Genomic DNA, 24,022 nt, shown 5'->3' with positions numbered 1-24,022 from the left:
TTAAAAATAAATAAATGAACAAAAAGCATAGTTTTGAAATAAAGCTAAGTATGTTTTAATGACATAATTGCTACCACTCCACTATTCTCAACGCATTGACCTTGGCAGGATTTAATACTTCACATAGAGAAACACAGAAACGCATGTATATACTCAGTTTTCCTGCCAGATTATACATTTTAAAGCACAACATCAATTACGTTACTACAAAGTACAAAAAAATTCATGTCATCCTCTATTATGAACTCCTTGGCACGACAAGATCCACCACATTATGCGCCACCCCACGCTGGCTGACTTTCCATCCATGGTACCCTCACTGGTTTTTTTTTTTTTTTTAAATCCCAGATTGAACTTCACCCCATTCTATAAATAAAAGAACCGTTTAATAAGAACCAAAAAGACCACCTCCTTCACAGATTCTTATAGAGAGCCACTTACAAACTCACTTCTTTTAATTATCTCTGTGAATTCATATAATGCTCCTATTGGGCCTTATACTAAAATCCTCTGTAATTCTTATCTCAATATATTCCTCAATGTCCAACAGAATCCTGCATGGAGTCATGCACCTCCAACATGCACACACAATCATAAATCACTTGTCAGCAAAAACATTTAACTTCTTTTAAAATGATGTAATCCAGTAAATAGCTGCTACGGTTAAAATAAATTCATTGAAAATGTTCATACCCATCTAAGGGCCCATCAATAGGGACTGATTAAATAAACTATAGAATAATACTACAGGACTATGAATAAAGAAAAGGGAATTTCTAGATCAGGTTAACAGGAGTAGATCCCCAAGACAGCAAGTCAAGAAAAAGCAAAGTACACTAGTGTGTCTTACCATCCAATGAAACAAATGAGGAAAATCTGGGATAAAGCAATAGCAAAGCTTTTGAAGCAGGTTTTGTACCTTACTGAATAGATTTTTGGGGTAAAGAACAAAATAGGACATTTATAGAACCAAGAAGTAAAAGTCAGCTTTTAAGGGCAGTTGACACCAGGCTGGATGGAAACTGAATGGAAACAATAACAGAGATTTTTGGGGATTACGTGTGTTAAACCCACTCTATTTGTAGTACAAATACACAAGGGATGTTTATATATAACCACTGACAAAGCAGAGTACAGCCTGAGACAGTGTTGGAGAAAGGAAGTGTATGTGTGCCTGTGAGCATGGGGGGCTGAGCGGTGGGGGGTGGCCGTCATCTCGGGGATAGGTGGAAGCTCCTGAGAAAAACATTAATCATGATGAAGTCCTACAGTACTTTATTCTTAGGGTTCCACAAAAAGAAATAGAAAGGGGTTGCAGAACATAGAATTACGTAGCATAAATCAAATTGGCATAGAAGAAAACACTGATTATCTTTCGGGTTTTCTAAGAATTTATTTGAGAGAGTGAGTAAATGAGACAGAGACCATGTGCGTGCACATGGACAGGAGTTGGGGGTGGGGGTATGGAGCAGAGGGAGACAGAGAGAACCTCAAGTCAACTTCATGCTGAGCCCAGAACCGGACATGGGCCTTCATCCCACGACCATGAGATCATGACCTGAGCCAAAACTAAGATTCGGAAGCTCAACTAACTGAGCCACAGAGGAGCTCCTCATTTCTTTTTTTTGATAGTGAGAATACTTAAAGCAGGGAACATGTTCTCTCCCTATCTATTATTTATTATTATTAATATGATCGTTATTTTACTATTAATTTTTGTATTGAGTTAGGTATCTAGCGTTGAGTAAAGCTTATTATGTGTGTTACTCAACACAACAAAATAATTTTTAAAATACATGAAGGTATCATCGATAGTTTATCAAGATAAAATATTTTGGCCGACACTAATAAGACATTTATTTCCAATTGCAAGAGAGAAAAATGTGTACAAGATAATCTTCACATTGGGAGGGGGAAAAAAAAGATAATCTTCACATTTAAGCATATCCAAAAAAGGTCCAGCATATTCCTCAAAGAAATACAAAATGGTGGCAGGCCCAATTATCAATCCTGCAAAGAATATATTTCGGAGTCATCCACAAACATGCCCGTGTTTCCCATAAGCTCCACACTCTGGGACAGCTGGTGCCAGTTTTCAAAACATGAGTGACACAGTGAGGTACGCAAAAAAAAGACTCCACTCCTAAGACTTTCCTAAAAAGAAAGAGTAACGGTAGACAGGTATGAGAACAGATTTACATCATGCATTTGCATCCAGTGGAGGAAAAAACTGATGAAGAGAATTGATCTAAATATAAAGCTAAGACTCAGGAGAAGCCAAACATCATTGCTTTTGTTGCATGAGCCCCTTTCCACATTCTTCCTTCCTCCTTGGGTTTCACCTAATCTTTGGCTGCTCTAGTCCTATTCTCTCACCAGGTGTACGAATTCTCCGTCATCACCACCACCCTACTGGGACTCTGACCATTAAATTTCTGCTCTCACGGCACACGTCTGCATGGCTGTCCAAAGCTAGAGCTGCAGCTGATCACGCATCCCAGCAGCTGGAGTGAGCTGAACAGACAGGACCGACTGAGAGGGAGGGCATCTGCCCAGAAGATGAAGGTTCCTCCAAATGTTATAAAATCAGAAGCTCCAAAACAGGAAGGTAGGGATGCTCACACTTGGCCACATTTCAGAACTACCTGAACACATCTGGAAAACACAGATTCCTGGGGTGCCCCGGGGCTCAGTCGGGTTCAGCTCAGGGCATGATCTCGGGGTCACTGGATTAAGCCCTGAATCATGTTGGGCTCCTTGTTCAGTGGGGAATCTGCCTGAGATTCTCCCTCCCACTATGCATGAGGTCAAAAGGATTTCTGAGCCAAAAACACTAGGATTTTGATTTGGTTCCTATGAAGCAGGGTCTTGGAATTTGCATTTTTAAAGGTCCTCAGGTGCTGTTGATGGCCAGTCAGATATAGACATAATGACTTCAAAAGGTCAGAACCACTCAGGGTCCCTAGGTGAGTATCCAGAGGCCTAGGAGGGGGGAAGAGGTGTGTCCTTTAAAAGTCTTCCAGGCACAGAAAGATGGGAATCCCAAGACCTGTCCTAGCTGCCCTGTTGGTAAGGTCCTTTGGCTAAAAGCTCTACTAAGGCCGATAATCTTGAGACATGTGGTCTTCAGATCACAAGATGAACAGATAAATTGCCAAGTTCTTAGAGACTTACATGTTCATCTTGCCCCAATTCCAAGGCAAGTCCAGACTTAACTTCTTCCTCTACCACCTGCCCTGGCCTCTGCAGTCCTGAGCACCTGCACCACTTCATCTGTCTGCCTTCACCCTCCTGACATTCCTCACCTCACGCTAAAATTCTCTATGTGCATACATTCAGCAGTTTTTGATGAGAAAATCTTTCCTGTGTTACCAACACATAATGTCGCAGTGAGCCCGATTCAGATGCTTCATGGATTCACGCCTCTGTGCTGAGTGTTCATCTGCTTGAGGAAACACCCACTGGGAAGGACATGGGGAAGGAAGCCTAACGCTGGCTCTCAAGACTGGCTCCAAAGTCCAGTCCTGCCACCTCCTAGATTGAACAACTGAAGTTTCCCGAGGCTCTATTTTCTCATCTTTAAAAAGGCACAGTCACCCCTTAAATGGTTCCTTTGTGAATTGGCTGTAAAAGGATCTAATACAAAGAAGGTGCTCTTCAGTTGAGTGTATTTGTGTTTTGATCCAATCCTGGGCGATGAGTAATTCCTCGGGTCCCCCCAGCTCTCCCCTCTTTGCCCTGCCACCTGCCAATACAATAATGGGACAGATGCCACAAAATGCCTCCCCGCAAGCCAAATACAGCGCACGGTCAGGTTTTGTTGGGCCCACCAGACATTATTAGGCTTACATTAATCTGAAAAGTTTTTGATTTAGGTAACAGCATGCAAAATCAGGAGAGACCTAAAACTGTAGTCAAGACCATAGGTTCCAAGAGCTGCTCTGCCAGGTCCAACTCCCAGCTCTAAGAACTCTGGACCTAACAGCCCTGTGCCTCAGTTTCCTCATCTCTTAAGAAAAACGATGGGGCATAACTAGCTCATGCGAGTTATGAGAACTCAGTGACTTTAAGTACATAAGGTGTTCAAAACAATGCACACGATCAGCATATAAGTTTCTGATTATAGTGGCTCATCCAATGGACCCTGACAAGCTCTGGCCACATGGCAGCTGACCCCCTGCAGGGGGGCCAGGAGCTCTTTACCTCACAATTCCCTAATCCCTGAGGATCTTAAATAGGATCTACCTCGCTGATCTAGACTACTAGCCATCACGTGACCACCCAGATGGGGCTCTTTGGCATTGGACTTAGCAAGACCTACTACCAGAAGGAGCAGCTCCAGGGAATTTAACTTCACTTCCTCCCAGGCACATTCAGTAACGGGTTTGTAGAGCACTCCATGGTGAATGCAAGAAGCATAGGAGAGCATGGGGGCAGTTAATGGGTGCTTCTGAGACCAGGAGAATAAATTGTGCCTCCAGCTGTAAATCAGGGAAGCCTGGAGAGCTGCAGCTATGCAACTGCCCATGCCCAATCATCCATTGAATCAGCATGTCGAGGACTGTGCAGTGTGCCTGGGAATAAGCAGGCTCTGGAGGCTAGTCCTTACCTGTGTGTGTTTACCTACTGCATCTCACTTGCAGCCCAAGCCAACGAGCCTCGAGACTGCATGCGCACAGGTGCTCTCGGCCTCATCAGCAAGGACTGCGTGGGGCCCTGAGGAACAAGCAGAGAAGACTGGATCCCTCACCTAGACCAAAGCCAGAAGTGTCCCTAAACCATCTGGGGGTCCCCTGGGGCCTCTGCGTGGAGTATTAAGGATTAAGAGCGACTATTAAGTTTATGAATGAGGCCCAAAATAAGAAAAGGGAACGACTCGGGTCTGACGGGGTCACAGCTCCATCTGCGGGGTCTGGAACACTACCGACCACGTGGTGGGTCCGCACAAAGTATCTAGAGCAGCACCTGGTTGGTCACAAGCACATGAGTAAGTACGAATCACTGCTGGCACCGCGCGTGGATGTTTTTAAATCAAACCAGACTCGGCGAGTGACACCGGGAGCCCGGCCCCTGGCAGCGGGGCAGTGAGTGAGCACACCTGCGTCGCAGGAGGAGCCTTCCAGAGTGGCAGAGGACGCAGCTTCCGGGTCACACAGGTGACAGGCCCTTGGGGCCCCGGTCAGCCGGGATCCTGGAGCACAGGCTTCGGGACACGCCAAACTGCACGGCGCCACCTCGACTCCAACTGGGAAGCGGCTCCTGCCTCTTGCTTTCAGAACAGCAACGTTCGCGGCACAAGCTAAGCGGAAGGCGGAGAGACGGGGAGCTGCTCAGAAGCGCCGCTCTCAACCTGTCACTAAAGCTCCAGCGTGGAAAGTTTAATGCGCGGAAAAAAGCGACAGAAGCAGCACGTCTCACCTCACAGCTGTGGCCGCTGGTGTCAAGCTGCTGATTTTCTCAAGTGCTACCTCTGCTCTTCCAGGGAGCCCCAGCTCCTGCCGGGGAGGCGGGGAGGCTCCAGGCAGAGCCCCGTCTCCCCGCCTGCACCGGGGCAAGTGGATGGGGAGCTTACACGTTCACACGGGAGCCCCACTTAGAGGTCACCTGGCCGATCATTTGCCAAATGACGTGGGGATGTTGAAAAAAGTAGTAAAAACTTTCATGAAGATGGGGGGGTGCAGGGGGAGGGAGGGAGCCAAGCTTTTTTTTTTTTGGATCATTGAAGGCAAAGAAGTAGCACAGAGGCCAACTGACACCCCCCCCCCCGAGATCCAACCCCCCCTCCAGATCCAAACCCCTCTCTCTCTCTCTCTCTCTCTCTCTCTCTCTCTCTCTCGTTTCCATTTCCCAGCCTTAAGTTCCGATGGACCAACTGAGCAGTGACAGGAGACCTATTATTTTGCGGTTTCTGTCAAGTTCCTGATTTTCATCTGCTCTTGAAGACGAGCAGGAACTCGGCGCACAGGCCTAGTCTGGAGCATACCCTGAGACACTCTGAATTGAACTCGCAGGCGCAGGGCCCCAGGCAGGTAAGGAAGCCGCTTCCCGGCGAGAGAATGTGAGCAGGTGTGAAAGGTGCATGGGGACAGAAATGATCTATGAGCTGACAGCAACAGGGCCTGGTGACGCCGGATGACCCCATTCTCAGTAAGTCACTTTTTGTTTGAGATCTGTAATGGGTTGCTATGGGAGTATATTTGCTCATACGGAGTCGGGAAACCAAATGTGAGAGATTTTATCATTGATGGCTACTTATGATGTCCAGTTGTGGCTGTTAAAATCTATCTGCGAAGAAGAGCTATCAAAGAAAATGCCTAAAAGGTATTTATCCAGGACAAACATTTTAAAAGCTTCGAAATGTGTATCAAAATTGCCTCTAAAAACTATAAAATCAATTATGACAATGCTTATAAGCTAGTGTGAGTGCTTTTGTTTGCAGTTGCATGTATGCCTAGAAATATAGTTATTATCCATATGTACATATATAGGTAAAAGCTTTTATCGTTGTTACTGGGATAACTTAACCCTAATAATACCTAATATGATATTTATTTGCCTCTGGAGATAATTATAAGCTACAAAAATATCTCTCCTGAGCACAGCAAAAATCTGAGTTAATATGTTACTTATTATGGTAGATGACTAATCAGCTAAATTATTTCAAATACTTTAAACATTATGAATTTAAATTGTACACAGGGGAATTGACACAGATCTACACTGTGAGCATATTCAACCAAACTCATGCAATCCATCTAGCCCAGAAATATTTTTTTAAGAAAGTACACCTAATCCTATGGAGACAAGGAATCAAAAATATCACATAGTGGGGGAAGAGGGGGGCACCTGGATGGCTAAGCCGGTTAAGTGTCCAACTCTTGATTTCAGCTCAGGTCGTGATCTCAGGATCATAAGATCTAGCCCCACAATCAGGCTCCTTGCTGGGCGTGAAGGCTACTTTAAGTTTCTCTCTCTTCTTCTCCCTCTGCCCCTCCCACCTCTTTAAAAAAAAAAAAAATCACACTGGCCCAAAAAAAAAACAAAAAACACACCAAAAAAACAAAAATAACAAAAACTCCTCACACCACACTAGAGTTTACATATTCATCTTATTAAAACAAGCAGACTTGAAACAAATTTTTTAGCCCTAAAAAAACTTAAATACCTGATCTTAACTGACAAGTTAAAAAAATAAGAACACATAATGTACTCACCATAAAAATACCAAAATAATGTTATGATTTTTGAGCACATGAATTTTATGCTTCAATAAATTCTATAAATATATAAATTCACATAGAATAGTATGCACACACATACGCAACTGGTAAGAGACACAAAAACTCTGAGCTATCGTGTCCGTAATAGTGCGGTAAGGAAGAAATGAGGGGAACCAAGATACTCAAAGCATGAAGACCCAATAAGGGGAAGTGGACAGGGTATGGAGAAAGAATTACCATTTGCTGAGATGTTGTAGTGCCCATTTTCCACTTGAGGAAGCAGGTAGACAAGACATAACTATCCTCACCAAGGCCACCCAGCCGATCTCACCATGAGCCTGAGTCCGCTGAGAACATGGAAAGCACTTGTGCTCCATTCATGGCAGCTCTGAGGCCACAGGGTTTCAATCAATTCAACTTCACCACTGCTACACCTACTCCCTCCCCTTCCACCCCCCTCCACCAAATCACTAATCAGCAGGTCCTAAAATCCTCTTCAACTACTTTCATCCTCAATCACATATTTGTAGGTTAGTACTTATAATTCTCTGGCTATAAGAATGCTCAATCTGATATCAGGAACATATACTGGGGGGCAAGCTATACTTGAAACATAAATTACAATGATCCCTGACATTCTTAAACACAAGTTGGGGGGAAGTGGCAGCAATAGAAAAAAGTCTCCTAAAATCAAGAGAATTGGGAGAAAGATGGGGAGGGGGGGGGGACGTGCAATTTAAAATACCTAGTGAGTACACTAGGAAGCAAGGTACTAAGTAAGTACCTTCTAAGAGGCCAGGCTACCAAGCTCCCTAAGTCCCATTCCCTGATGTAAAATTCCCAGTTGATGCTGTTTATCTGGGGGTCCTTACTTTGAGAATTACCAATCTACAGCTGAAACCCACTTCACATTTGCCTTACTAATAACACTGTCTACAATGTAAGCCAGTTAAAGACAGGGCAAAATAATGAATAAATGCTTAATAAGCAAAACCACCATATAATCCCTATATAAATAGATATGACATTGTTCTTATCAGAAAAGGAAGAAAGGAAGCAAGGAAGGGAAAAAGAGAGACAAGGTATATTAGATCTAAGATCTGGAGTCGGCCTTCTGGAGTCAGCTGCAAGACAGAGGAATAGTGCTGCCTCTAGAGTGAATTTAGGGTGGAGGCTTCCTAAGCCTCTATCTCTCTGGTAAGAATCCAGAATCACATTTATGTCATTTGGTTTCCGCATTTCCTTGAAAGTTAGGTTGGTATCAAGTAAGCTGTCTCAACTTCCCAGGATGAACAGTTTCTGGAATCCCAAGAACAGACCAGTCCCAGAGATAAGAGGCTGAAGCCAACACAAGCTTTTTCTGCCATCCTCCTTATGGGTATCCTCACTTGCAGGAGGCTCTCTAATAGAGGACAACTGGACAATAAGGAGAGTTTGTTTCAAATGAAAATCACATCATCTGCATAAGAGCACCTTAAAGAGCCTTTTTAGGTAGGGCAGTGGTTCCTAAAATGTAGTCCCCAGACAAGATGCATCAACAGCACCAGTGAACTTGTTAGATAAGCCACGTTTTGACCCCAGAACTACTGAATTATGAAATGTTGGGAATGGAGTTTGGCAATCTGTGTTTTAACAAGCCCTCTAGGTGATCTGCCATACATTCAATTTTGAATCCCACTGGGTAAAAGCACCATACATCCTGGGACAGGGTTGGGCACGACTGTAAGTAGTATCCCACCCCCACTTCCTACTTGAGAAGCATCGTGGTTTGGACAGTTACTTATATGGTCATCCTTACATTTCAGATTAAACAGCACAAAGGGGCTTCATTGGTCGGACTCTATTTACTACTTGGGATTTCAAATTAGCTTCAAGTCTGCTGCCACATGCTGATACTAAACGCACAGCGTCCCTGAGTGCTGAAAAATGCATTGCCTCATAAAAGTCTAGGGGACAGGGCTAGAGAAACCAATTCAGTAGAGGTATCCTAGCTTTACCAAAAAAAAAAAATTACTAGCACTACATAAAATGCCCAGCTTCCTAAGTAGTATAGGGGATAAGTCTCCTCCATCATTACGTTTAAAATCCTTCTAACTAAATATTCTGGCTCAGGGCACCTGGGTGGCTCAGTTGGTTAAGCGTCTTAGGCTCAGATCACCATCCCAGTGTCCTGGGATACATTCCCACACCTGCTCAGCAGAGAGTCTGCTTCTCCCTCTCCTTCTGCCACTCCCCAATTGTACACTCTCTCTTAAATACATATCATAGATAGACTGACAGATATTTTCTGTCTCCTCTACAGAGCGTTCTCTTCTCCCCCTGAGCACCCTCAAAAGTACAAGCCTAGCAGGTAATTTACTAGCCTTATTTTTATGATAATTTAGCTATATTAATTTCCAGAAAAAACAAGTTTTCCACAAAGCTTCCCAATCCCACCTGTTCTTTTAAAGGCAAAGTAAAATGTTGACCATATGCTTTTGGATCGGATCAATTTTTCATTCCTTTGAAATCCTTTGTCTTCACACAACCTAAGCGAAGTTGCTGTTTTTTAATTCAACTCTAAAGTCTTCCATCTGTTGTTTCTGAGAAGCATCAAAGGCCTCAGACACCATGTTCCAACCCTTCATCTCCCAGATAAAATAATCATAGAGGGGTAGTAGCTACTACTCAATTATATAACACCTGTTGTTGAAGTCATGATCTCAAAGAGACAAAGATCGGGTATTTGACTGCTCAGATTTGACCCAAAGGAGACTGTGCACTTTGGTGTGGTCACTTGGACAAAGAATCTGATTCTCAGGCAGCCTGCGGGGCTCAGCAGTTTAGTGCCGCCTTCAGCCCAGGGCGTGATCCTGGAGTCCTGGGATAGAGGCCCATGTCGGGCTCCCTGCGTGGAGCCTGCTCCTCCCTCTGCCTGTGTTTCTGCCTCTCTCTCTGTCTCTCATGAATAAATAAATAAAATCTTAAAAGAAAAAGAAAAAAAAAAAAAAGAATCTGATTCTCAATTTTCCAGGATGACACACATTTATTTTCATCCTGTCACTGGACTATAGCAACAATTAGACACCCAACCTGTCAAGTTTTCTTTTATTGTGGGAGAGATACCTATGCTGGAAAGTAGGACTCACCCACTGCTTACAGTCTTCCCAGTGAGTGAGTTCAGCCTTAAGATCAATGGTTGGTACATGAGCTCACCAAAGACTTCATCTGAGGAATGTTTCCATCCTGCTACAGAGAATGAATGAAATCTTCACATTCTAGACCTATTTCAGTCATTCATTCAGTCAACACTGATTCCATAAAAATGTGCCCACCATGATTCTAGATGCTAGGTGTACCTCTGCAGGCAGCAGATTCCCTGACCTCATGCAACTTACATTCTAACAGGCACAAGGACAAGCCATGACCCCTTCAATTCTTTCTCTGACGAAATGATATTTATTCAGTTATGACAAAAATCTTTGGGCATACTTTAATGTACTAGATTATATTTTGATTCCTTTATAGAGATTTGAAGGGAACTCATCCCATTAGAAGCCAAACAACAATTATGAACTTGATCTGATCCCTGACCTAACGCTGTTAGATGCTAATAGCCCTACGTGCACTGATGACAAAAACAGGATATGGAAAATGATACAAAATTCAGTTAAATATCCTAAGAGATGGCTGTAGCATTGAACATTCTCTTTTTCCTGGTCCTTAAATTGCCTATCTAGGTTTCTGCATAAGGATCTCACTGCCTCTTTCCTTATGTCAAGCATCTCTGCATGTACCAATTTTACAGAAGTGAAAAAAGGAAGAGAGAGGGTATGTTCTGAGATCAAACGAAAACCTAAAATGTAAGAGTAGCTGTCTTGTTATCACGGAGTCTATGAAGAGTGTGAACACAGTAGCCAGCTCTTTCACCAGGGCCACTGAGACAGGTAGCAGGTCAACAACAAAAAAAGGGAAACAAAGTCAGAATCATTTTCAGGAAAGGAGATCTCCTTTAAAAACATTATTTTGTCTTAAAATACTTAATGTACACACTACTGCCTAATCTTTTGGACAAGACTTTTTTCTTTCTTTTTTCCACCACCCCGAGTAATTATCCTTCATTAAACAGAACATTACCATAATGCCAGTCATGTCTAGTTTTTTGGTTTATTTCAAGTAGTAGGAGAATTTTAAAATATTTAAGAAGCCATGTGAGTAAAAAGAACAAAATAAAAAACCCAGACCTAGATTCTTTTTTTTACATCTTTTCAGATTTTATTCCATGAATATTTCATTTTATAATGCTAAAGTCACATATGTATGTTAGTATCTTTCTTTTTTCCATCATAAATGACACAAACATTCTTGCAGAACACTAACAATTCTGCAAAGTTATTATCCTTAATAGGTTCCTAATATCCTTGTCCCGAATCGGCCTGTTATTTATCTAAGCAATCCACTAATTTGAGACATGTTCAGTGCTTCCACTGTTTTGTTATGATAAATAATATACTGATGAATTCAAATGTTGTTCTGTACATAGGGGTTTTGTTTTTAGTAGTATCTTTGTACGCTAGAATCACAGGGTCAATGGAGGTAAATGAAGGTTTCGATTCACATCACCAAACTGCCTTCCCTAAAAACTGCACATGAGGGACACCTGGGTGGCTCAGGGGCTGCGTGTCTGGATTTCCTGTTTGACCTTTTCCTGAGAGCCAATGTCATACATATTCCCTGCCATCTTTCCAATACCCTATACCATTTACACATAGTTTACAGTAGGCTTTCAACAGCCTTACTGCTCTAAAATGTAAGTTTTACACCTTTGATTTTTTTCCCCCTCACTTAATTTAGGTTGGAGCGTAAACTACATATGATAAAATGGAAAGCAGGTTTCAAATGTAAATTAAATAAGTTCTGACACCAAGTAAACACCACCTAATCCTACTATATTTTCCATCACAAAAGTTCTACTATATTTCTTTCCACTCACAGGTGTCCACATTCCCCATTTGTCACTAGACCTTAGTTTTACCTGTAGGAGAATTGCATTTAAATAGAATCACATAGTATATGCCCTTTGTGTCTGATTTCTTTTGCTCAATTTAACGTTTCAAGACGACTGAGATCGATCATACTACTGGCATGTGTCATTCCTCTTGATCACTAAGTGGTGTAAGTATACCATAATTTCCTTATTTATTTTAATCTATTGATGAACATTTGGGTCATGCCCAATATCTGCCTGTTACGAATAGAGTTGCTATGAACATTCTAGTAAAAGTCTTTTTATGGACATACGCTTTCATTTCTCTTAGGTAAACAGCTAAGGAATTAAATTACTAGCTCATTAGCTGTATGTTAACTTGATTACAAGTTACCAAATGGTTTTCCAAAGTAGATTTTCTGCTCCAACTAAAAATTATGGAAGTACTAGTTATTCTATTTCCTTGTAAACAGAATTGTCAGGGTTTTTTTGGTATCTGTGGGTTTTTGTTGAAGTGGGGTTTGAGGGGTTTTCGTTGACGTGGGGTTTGAGGGGTTTTCTGGGGCTTTTGATTTGTTTTTTTGTTTTTTTTTTTTTTGCCATTCTAATTGGTGTTAAGTAGTATCTCATCATTTTAATTTGCATTTCCCTGATGACTCACAATGCTGAACATCTTTTCAGGTGTTGCCTGCTCAAGTATCTTCTTTTGTGAATTGTTTCTTCAAGTCTTTCAGCCATTTTTTTTTTAATTGAGTAATAAAAATTCTTTAAGTAGTCTGAGTCCTTTAACTGAGGTATTTATTATGAATTTTTCCTCCCAATCTGTGGTTTACCCTTCATTTTCTTAATGGTATCGAATGAAAAGTGGAAGTTTTTAAATTTTGACAAGGTATAATTTATTAACGTTCTACTTTATGGTTAGTGCACTTGGTATCCTAATAAACTGCTGCCTATCCAAGGCTGTGAAGATATTCTATGTTTTCCTCTAGAAGCTTTAGGGTTTCGGTTTTATATTTATATTTAGTATATAATCCATTTGAATTACTTCTTTGATTCCTTATTTCATTTGGTAATAGATCTCTGCAGAGAGGAAGTGATCTAAAAGCAGTGTTGGCACATTTATAAATGCCTCCATAGGTTAAGAGAAATGCATTTTGAAAACCTGTTATAAAGGCCTATGCTCAGTCCCAGGGACATCCTGGATAGAAAACCTACTAATAGGAACAAAGTTATGAATGTGACCCAATGAAGCAACATAGAGTATCCATTTGAAAGTGATGGTTTGGCCCTGCCTTATGATAAGTTTTTGACTTGAGTAGGGATAATCCAAAGTTCCCATTTCTTTATGAACAGCAGTTTAATCCAGCACAGGGAACAGAGAACAGTTTGCTCACGTTATTTTCTTCCTCTTTGAATATACATTAGAACAATTACCATGTCATTAGTATAGACTGAATTCCCTTTAATGAATTAGGCTCCATAAAATCAGTCAAGTGATTCCCAGCAGCTCTGTTGAAAACTGACCTTAAAAGAATAAATATTACTCTCAAGGGACATATTTTCTATAGCCTAAAACATACGCATCATTTCATAAGATTCAGATGAGTTTTAAAAACGTTTTACTAGTATTTCTTCTAGAAAACATGGCAACTCAAAGCATAAAGAGAATTATTCCTGCTGTTCAGATAAAGAATATATTACCTAATGCATCTTAAAATAAAGCACTTCAAGCTACTGCCTAGAGACTTTACTAAGAAAACACAAGATTGAGAAGAGTTCTTTTCCTTTATTAGAGCTTGGAGAAATTAACAAATTAATGAGGATCACAGAACATTTTTTAAGTGCTTAGCAATGCAGCCGATAAAACAATCTACATGCTAAGAAATGAACAGACAATTCTGAAGAGCTGCTTCCTTGCTAACACTGAGCCAAAACACACTCCCTGTTTAGCAAGTCTCATTTCTTATTACCTGCCTTAGCACTGCAGTTTCCACACTACAACTGAGGAACTGCCACAGGAAAACTCCGTGCATCCACCCAAGGACCTAGGCACACATTTGTAGCTTCCACATCCTCTATTTTTAATGACTGCCAAGATTCGCAAGCTCACATTGCTTAGAAAATTATCAACAAGTTTCTTTTTTTTTTAATTTTTATTTATTTATGATAGTCACACACAGAGAGAGAGAGAGAGAGAGAGAGAGAGAGAGAGGCAGAGACACGGGCAGAGGGAGAAGCAGGCTCCATGCACCGGGAGCCCGAAGTGGGATTCGATCCCGGGTCTCCAGGATCACGCCCTGGGCCAAAGGCAGGCGCCAAACCGCTGCGCCACCCAGGGATCCCTCAACAATAGTTTCTTAGAATTTAGGGTGAGACAGAAGAAGAGAAAGCACCATATAAACCCGGTATTGTTCCTTTTTGAAGAGAAAAGGAGTTTTCATGTCTAGCTACTTACATGTGGTGAAGTTACGCATCTAAATTCCTTTCCTCATCAAGTATTTTCAATTATCGCCATTCCCTTAATAGCACTCCATTACTTTTACGCCTAAATGTAGAATTCTTTCCACAGCCGAAGGTCAGAAAGAATGAAAGCAGCCAAAAAAAAAAAAGAACCACTCCCAGTAAGGAATATTGTCTTAAGCCATATATTCTAAGAAGTGCTTAGTTAATGGTTCCAATAACAGTCAAAATAAACTTTTCATTTAAAGAATATAAGAAACTAACATTCTGGAAATACACTCCAGAATGAGCCGCCCAGACTGTATTTAATTAGAAAAGTTTTCTAGTACTTTATAGCACTGATATACTTCACGAATGCTAGCCATGAAATAAATCTTAAATGCCCCTAAAATCCATTTTAAATCACATTGAAAGCACCGCATGAGAGACTGCAGGACTTTCAAGTCAAGAGGGATTGTACAGAAGTTTTCGAATCCTAAGGCATGCATGCAAGGACTGAGCACACTACTTCCTCCCTAGGCAGAGGTAGCTTTTCTTTCAAAGACCATCTGTAGCATTTTTTTTTCTTCTCACTTTTGACTTTCTTAACAAGCAGACACTTGCCCAGTGTGCATGCTTTATTTTCCCTGTGCCAAACCACCAAGTCCCAAAGCTTTTCCCCCAGGGCTGGAGTTCCGTTATACTGGTATGTTTGTATCACTGATTCATGCACTTCTTAACTTAAAATCTTCAAGGTACTAGAACATAAGAGAATATTCAAAGAAAATAACCTGCAGCTCCCTCTCCCATCCCTTTCTCATACAGCTAAGACTAATGTGAAAATCAAAAAAAATAACCTCTCGCCCCAAAAGGACTCTACTATTATATAACATCTGTTTTTTTGTGCAAATACAATTTTAATGATGTCTAAAGTCTAGGCAAACGGAGTTTAACGTTAAGTTGATTCACTCAACAACAAACTGCTTTCCGTTTGGGCTGGTCCTGTGACTATGAGCCTAGAAGATACTTCAGTTTGTGATTTCCAGACACATTCACAAACTTATTTGCATTTTAAGTTTGATTAAGTTCATGTTCTCATTTTAACAGAGGCCTTTGAGTCCCTCAGAAATAGAGAGCGTGAAGAGAAATCTAATTATTTAAGAGGAATCAAATGAGTCTCCCCACAAACTCACCAAGCCAGGGAGCTGCCATTAGCATGAAGTTTCCATAGTTGTGTTGTACCACAAACAGAAGTACTAAGGACAAAGAAGGAACTGAAAGAGGGCAAAATACGATAGCATCAAAGCCAAAGGCACCTGTGTGCACTGCCAAGTAGAACATATGCCGGGGGCTCTGGAACTCCTGTAGTTAAGTCCAAGACACAAATAATCAAACGTCCCCTTGGACCAGAACTAGTCTGGTCAGTTCAACTAGACTCATCCGGGCCAGGATTCTCCTGCCTCTCCCTGCCACCTTCAATTCTCAGGGACAAGAAGCCTTGTTCCAGCCCCTCCCATTATTCCCTGGAAAGGTGGGAGACCCCTCTAAATCAGAGTTGTTATGACTATTTGTCAGGAGGACCTTCCAATCCAACAAAATCTTAGAACATTAATACATCAGATACAGAAGCAGAAATGATCTTGATGAGGCTGGGGGGAGACTACTCTGTCAGCCTCCCTCAAATGCTCCCCTGGAAAGCCCTTGAGCCCTGCCCAGAAGACAGCCAGGAAGAAGTGTGAAACTGCTGCCCACATGCTTCCTCATAAAGAGTATTATTATGATGAGCCAGCTGTACACTGCCTGTTTTGCTAGTGGTGGGAGGGGTGGGGGGAGAAGCCCTGGACATCCAGTACAACTGCCATCACCGACTTGACTTGAAAAAGGATTAGGGACATAGAAGAGAATAATCTGCAAGTGGGCATTTCAGATGACAATGAAGACTCACAAAAGTGTTTTCACGACGTAAGATATAAATACAAAAATACAACTTAAAACTAGAAAAAAAGTGACACTCAAGGGCAAGAAATCAATCCACGGTACTTTTTGGCTTTTTGAAAAATTCTCAGAAACTATGTTTGTACTCTGAAAAACAAGCTGAACGACAGAGCGTTTCTCTGACCTCTAAAAAGATTTACTCTCGGCTTCTGTGATCAATATTCAGGCGAAAGTCTCAAAATAGATCATCATACATTATATTCTACAAGCTTCTCCCCTTCCTTTATTCCTTCCTTCATTAGTTCAACAAGTATTCATTGAGTACTTCCCTTGTGCCAGGCACTGTTCCAGCTGCCAGGAGACACAGCATTGAAAGAGACAAAGAGCCTTACTTCAGGAGCTCATAATCCTGGGGAAAGACACACACTAAACAAATAACCCAACAGCGTAATGAGTAGTTCTGCAATGAACAATCACTGAGAAGAATGGGGGCTGGACATAGGGTAGAGTGCCCTGCTATGGGGCTATCAGGAGCAATCACAATGAAATGAAGAAGACAAAGAGAGAGGAAAAGCATATGCAAAGCCTACAAGATGGGCTGACAAGTTGGAGGAGGGCCAGCAAAAGCAAGACGACCAATGCAGCTGCAACAGATGGAGGCAGGGAACAGGTGCAGGGCAGGTGCCAGCCAGATAACAGAGGGCCATTCAGGCCATGATCAAAATCTGGATTTTTATTGTGTTATAGGAAGCCCTACTTCACTCCACTTCCTTGGGTGGTTAGAGCAAAGGAGCACCAAGACATAATTTGTCTTCTCAGAGGTCCCTCTTGTACTTGGCTGGAGAAGAGGCCATAGGGGTACCTCGGGGAGAGGGGTGTGGAGGCAGAAGGCCACATAAGAAGACTCCTGCTTCCCAGCACTGATGATGAACTGAGAGAAGTATTTAAACACATAAATTAAATGGCAATTTGAGGAAGAATAATTTCAGAGAAAAAGCATTCCATTGAATATAAACAAGGAAACTCTCCGTACTGGGGGTTATGAGCACTTTATACAATTAGATACCAACTAATGAGTTTAAGTTTGAATTTCTGAGAGACTGGCCATAAGAAATTTTCAGTAAGAGGGCTCAGATGGCTTCCTCTTTCTTCTCTGCTAAAACACACCCTTCCTACCCTTATGAAAAGGGTTCGGTTCTTTAAAACCTAGGGACAGTGTGCACGATAATTATTTAATTTTACACCAGAATGATCCCAAAGCCCTTCCTGATACCCACCAAATAAATGTTAGCAAAATAATAGAAATAATTATAGTGGCGGAACTGAAAACCAACCTCAAAACACAATCTTCAAAGTTATGAGGGGAAAAAAGGAAGGAGCAAGGAAATGACATATATTTATAATAATGAGGAAAATATGAAATAATCCCAACACATATCAATCATGAAATGGTTACAACATGATTCTTTCCTCAATGGGATGGTGTGCAATTATTCAAAAGAAAATAGTAGAGCTTTAAAACCTGACATGGAGAAGTCACCTACGTATATTGGAGTGGGTTGGAGGTTGGACACCACAGTGGGTAAGAAGAGATCTCAACCTCTGTCCACTGTTACCTACCTTTCTAATATTTAATAATTACTAACATCTATTGAGTGCTTTCTACATGTTAGGCACTTCACTAATACTATGAGAGTATTATACCTCACTGAAGTCTTATAATAATCCTATAGGGAAAAGTTATTCTCATTTAATAAATCAGTTAAAGTATTTTAGCCAGACTAAGCTGATAAGTTGGGTAGGTCAGATTTGAATCCAGGTAGTTCAACTCTGCAGTTCACAATCTTAGCCTCTATATTATTTATCTCTTAGAGATGAGTCCTTATTCGTTGGTTGTATTAAATCAATTCACTCTTGGATTCTCTTTCAAATGACATTAAAGAAAAAATATCCACTTAGTGTTCTGGGAAATGATTTTGAAGGAAAATTAAATAAATGGTGAAACATGCAAAGTTCATGACATTTTGAAAAGTCTGTATGACCCAAATTGGCGTTAAACTCGAGATCAAAGTACAAGGCAACTTTACAAAGAAGTCTGTTTTATTTATTTATTTAAGATTTTATTTATGTATTCATGAGAGAGAAAGGCAGAGACACAGGACAGAGGGAGAAGCAGGCTCCATGCAGGGAGCCCTATGTGGGACTCGATCCCGGGACTCCAGGATCACACCCTGAGCTGAAGGCAGGTGCTTTAACCCGGAGCCACCCAGTCATCCCACAAACAAGTATTATTTAAAGGTTTCGTGACTGATAATGATTCTTCTGTTGGCCCTCACTATAGCAAATTATGAAGGCGATTTCATACATTTCCTTTCCATTCAAGCTGCTTATGAATGTTCAGAGAAGGTAATGTTTATTTTATGAAAAGAAAAAAGATTTGAGAGAGAGAGAGAGAGAGAGAGAATGTACAAGGGGGTTGGGGGTATAGGTGGGCAGAGAGGGAGAGAAACTCAAGCACACTCCCCGCTGAGCCTGGAACACAATGCGAGGCTCCTCTCAACACCCCGAGATCATGACCTGAGCCAAAATCAAAAGTGGGACACTCAACCAACTGAACCACCCAGGCACCCCAAGAGAATGTACTTTTTAAACAGATGCCCATCATTTCCAGGCAAGCTGGGAAGGTTCCAATCACTAGGCATTCTGTTAGCAGCTCCACCTCTTGATGACACTGGACTGGGAAGGATTTCCAGGTGAAGCTGATAATTAGCCATCCAGATCACTCAAGGGCGATAGGCTGTCCTAAAAGCCTAGGACCTGGACACACTCTGGAGTTGTTGTTCTATCTCTGTGCCCACTTGACCCAACAAAAACGCCCTCCTCCTCACCCCTTAACCCATTTATCCATGGGTCTCCTCTCCATCACACCACCACCCAGCAGTAATCACAGAGTGTTTTCCAACCATCCTAGAAGACCAGTAGAAAGGACATATTTAAGTCCAAGACTAGGCCACCACCACCCCCCCCACCTGCAATTTAAATCTTTATCAGCTGAGTGATCTTGGGCACAACGCTTAACCACTCAGTGCCTCGCTGTCCTTATTTTATTAGGTATATTAAGAGAACTTACTTTGTACACTAGTTATCAGGTCTTAATGAGTTAACATAAATAAGGAATTTAGAAGAGTACCTGGTATGTTATAAAAACTCATTACTAATATTACTAGTATTACTACTGTTATCATAGTACATAAGTGGGAGACAAACTCCCTTCTTGTGCCAGACCATTTACAACAAATAACTAGTTACTCAAGGATAAATTTCCCAATGATCTTTTTTTTTCCCCACTTCTCTACATTTTCTAATTTGCCTAAATGTGCCTTAATTTTTTAAATTAAGTTATTTAAAGCAAACAACTTAAGAATTAGTCTTCACTAAATTCCCTTCCTACCCTTCTGGCTGGCTGGCGGGAGTGGGAAGGGACCAGACTCCCTACCACATCAAATCTATGGCTGTCAAGACGGCCCTGCAGTTACCATGGTGTTATTCACCACAGAGCCCAGGACTAATGTCTGGAAATTTCCAGAGTGTGACATTTCCATAAAGAAAACTGGGGGCAAACCACAGACCAAGGTTACTTATGCTACTGCAGACAAATTATCATCAAATTCTCAAAACAAAACAATCACTGATGTATGACTTAGAATCTATGCCTCTCTCTCTCTCTCTGTGACTATCGTGAATAAATAAATAAAATCTTTAAAAAAAAAAAAAAAAAAAAAAAGAATCTAATAATTCTAGTAGGATATACTCTGAAAATTAAAAACAGTTTATATCAGAATACATAACCAGGGGTTTTCCCAATCTCCCACTATTGGATAAAATGTGTTTGTACATTCTGGTTGAAAACAAATTATAAAAGGTCTTCACAACCTCAAGCTGCTACAAATTGTTGATTTACTAGGGATTTTCAAACTGTAACACACCTGCTAAAACATGTATCTCTGGGCTTTGTTTAAGGGGTGGGAGTCTGGGTCATTCCTGAGAATTTGCATTTCTAGCAAATCCTCAGACAATGCTGATGCTCCCAGTCCAAGTCCAGGGAATCATACCTTAAGATTCAGTGATTTAAGGAATTATGTGGGCATTTTGGCTTTATCCTAAGGACAAGCAACCAATCTCTCCTAACAGTAATATAAAAAACTAATGGCCATCTCTCCATCACATGCCAGTGAGTTGTCTACCTAGTAGGAGCCATTCAGTTTTGGCTTCCTCATCACCAAACCTTCCACCTCACGTTTTAGGTAAGGTATACTTGACTATCATTTTAATTCAATTTGACAAATATTTATCAAATTCCTTATATCCAATTAGAGATTAGAAACTAGATTTTGATATTTGTATAAAACAGTGGCTGCCAGTCTATTTCCATCATTGCTACCACCTCTGCCTTTTTCGTCTCTTCAATATTCAAAATTTTCTTTTTATTTTTATTTTATTTATGATAGTCACAGAGAGAGAGAGAGAGAGAGGCAGAGACACAGGCAGAGGGAGAAGCAGGCTCCATGCACCGGGAGCCCGACGTGGGATTCAATCCCAGGTCTCCAGGATCGCTCCCTGGGCCAAAGGCAGGCGCCAAACCGCTGCGCCATCCAGGGATCCCTCTTCAACATTCATACATGCAAAATATCTCCCTACTCAGTCTTTTTTTTTTTTTAAGTTTTTTTATTTATTTATGATAGTCACACACAGAGAGAGAGAAAGAGAGGCAGAGACATAGGCAGAGAGAGAAGCAGGCTCCATGCACCAGGAGCCCGATGTGGGATTCGATCCCAGGTCTCCAGGATCGCGCTCTGGGCCAAAGGCAGGCGCTAAACCGCTGTGCCACCCAGGGATCCCCCTACTCACTCTTATACACATATATTTTCACATGAGTTTGAGAAAAAGTATAGAAAACTCCACCTCTCTCACTTCAGAATTAAATGCATAAACAAACATGGCTCTGAAGATCTAGATGGTCCCCCTAAAAGAATCAAAGCCAATGTCACAGGAATCACCAGGCCATGCCTGACCTGAAACACATAGAATTAAAGGGCCGAGACACCTCCATGACGACCTCAGTCTGAGGAGATGAACAAAAGGAGGCCAGCATCATGGCCTCAGGATAAAGGTCAAGGTGAAGTACCCTGCAGATGTCTTAGCTTTGACTCTAATTTAGTGTGAGTGCAACCACAGCTGAGATGCATTCTGAATAGGAAAAAAATACCTACTCATTTACACAAATAAAAAGTTTATTACTTTTTTTTAAGATTAGATCCTGACTCCCACATCCTCAGGACAACGATCATCAGGGAACAAAGCTGGCCAACATTAAGTTGTACTTAAGTAAACAGTCATTAAAAGCTAGTTTTAAAGGTATTTGTAGAGCTAGGTGAAGAATTAAATAAGAGGTGAACTTAAGATCATTTTAGATAAGATGACCTTTTGACTCCTCTTTCCATGTACAAATACCATGTCCATTAAATTTCAATAGCCCTCATTTTTTTTTTACAACTAAAACATACTCCTACTCAGCCACCAGAACCCTGCCAATGACTTCCCTAGCCACATCCATCAAGATAGTGAGGACCCACTACATCTCTGGCAGTTAGCTCAACACTATAGTTGGCCAAAAAAATAGAAAACGCCTAAGGTCCCTTTCTAGAGTATGTTCAAACCTGAAATATTTATCACAATAAAAAAGGGAATTAATTCCAAATCATTTGGAAATAAAACATAGGGATCACAGAAGGGAGAGAACAGGATAGACTGATTAACTGTCAGATTCATGAAGGAATCAGAATTAGAAAAAAAAAAAAAATAGATCCAAGAAAGAATACAATGAGTCTACACTGTAAGCCAAGACTCTTTAAACTTTGGTTTGGAAAAGCAATGTGTTCATTCAGTGGTTGGAGAAAGAATCCTCCTAAAGACTAGCACGGGGTATTTATACATAGAAGATGCTCAGTAAGTTGGCTCATAGCAAAGGCCAATCCTCTGTCATAGCATTCACTACAAAGAGGGACATGGTAAATTCTGTCTTGAAGCTCATTTTAAGGTTTCAGATAAGTCCTGGGCTTTCAAAAGATTTTAGGTATTCAACAGTTCTATTCTATCTAAGACGCTTGGATGGCTCAGTTGGTTAAGTGTCCAACTCTTGATTTCAGCTCAGGTCTTGATCTCAGGGTTCAAGCCCCATGTCACTGGATGCCACATTGGGTGTAGAGCCTACATTAAAAAAAAAAAGAAAAAAAGAAAAAATAAATTCTATACTGTCTACCCGAAATGTGCCTTAGAGTAAACATATGTACTGGTTTGTCTAGGGCAGCCCCAGTTCACTCCTGCAGATCCAAGTTAATTATAATTAACACTCACTCTCAAAAGCATCCCAACTTAAAAAATAAGTTATAAGATCACTCTATCCAGATCCATTCTGGCCAAGCCTTTGGTAAATGAAATCCCTTCAAAAGCATTTTCTGCAATGATGTACTTCAGGTCAGAAAGGTTTATCCTCAAATCTTAAAGGTAAGAAGAAAAATCTATCACAGTTCAAAAGGAGGACCTATTTCTGAAAGAAAGCCAGATGTTCATAGCACACCACCAAGCACACTGGTCTCAATTCACTGGTTTTGAATTACTAAAATATCTATGAAACTCGTGGTTGCATGTTGTGGGATAGGCTTATTCTACAACAAATACATCTTCTAGAATGATATGGTTTTCCAACTGTATTCCTTAACCATAGCGAATCACAGACATGTCGTGGGGGCAATGGTACAGAACGAACAGCTAGGCTAACCCCTACCCGCATCTCTACCTGCAAAAGTTATACCATCTATTTTATCCACCAGGACTTTACCTAAGCTTTCAAAAAGAAATACCTGTAGTCGGCTACTCAAAACAAAACAAAAAAAAGTACACATGTATGCACAGCTTTAGAACTAATGTTGCTAGAACCAGAGTCTGGACAAACATTTTAGAAAGACACTAAAAGAACTGCAAAAGAATAATAATAATAAATTAATTAAATGTCTAAGAATTTTAAGGAGAAAAGGATCTTAAGTAACTCAATATGCTCATTAAAACTGAGGCAATGGCGTGGGGGAGGGGGGTGCGACATCTGGCTGGCTCAGTCAGTGGAGCACTTAATGCTTCATTCTCAGGGTCCCGAGATCGATCTCTACTTTGGGCATAGAGCCTACATAAAAAGAATTTTAAAAAACAAAACGAAACAAAAAAAGTGCTGAGGCTTTAACTGAGCCATTGAGCATATGAGTAAAAAGCCTATTATCACAGCGTCGTCTCCATCCTCACTCTTTGCCCACCTCTGTCCATCTTTTGCCCACAATCCCCCAAACCCGGCTATTGACATGAAGTGCTCAGGTCCTATTTGCACAATCTCTACATGGTAATGCAACTATAA

The 24,022-nt window shown here is 41.1% G+C and overlaps 2 protein-coding genes across 10 annotated transcripts in view; one reads left to right on the top strand and one right to left on the bottom strand.

Annotated features, from left to right (window-relative positions):
• The window catches only part of MED12L (mediator complex subunit 12L), a 319,956-nt gene that overhangs the window by 143,536 nt on the left and 152,398 nt on the right, over positions 1-24,022 (bottom strand). The gene's annotated exons all lie outside the window — the stretch shown is intronic.
• P2RY14 (purinergic receptor P2Y14) overlaps positions 5,897-24,022 on the top strand; it is a 51,687-nt gene continuing 33,561 nt past the window's right edge. For 2 of the 4 annotated variants that reach the window (XM_038571225.1, XM_038571226.1), the window contains exon 1: positions 5,935-6,147. The gene's annotated coding sequence lies outside the window, so the exon portion shown is untranslated. Of the gene's footprint in view, positions 6,148-24,022 lie in introns of all 4 variants that reach the window. The other 2 variants (XM_038571227.1, XM_038571229.1) reach the window with 2 other exon arrangements.

Source organism: Canis lupus, chromosome 23, assembly GCF_011100685.1.
Source record: "Canis lupus familiaris isolate Mischka breed German Shepherd chromosome 23, alternate assembly UU_Cfam_GSD_1.0, whole genome shotgun sequence".
NCBI classification, from domain to species: domain Eukaryota; kingdom Metazoa; phylum Chordata; class Mammalia; order Carnivora; family Canidae; genus Canis; species Canis lupus.
This window is presented reverse-complemented; position numbering and strand designations above follow the sequence as displayed.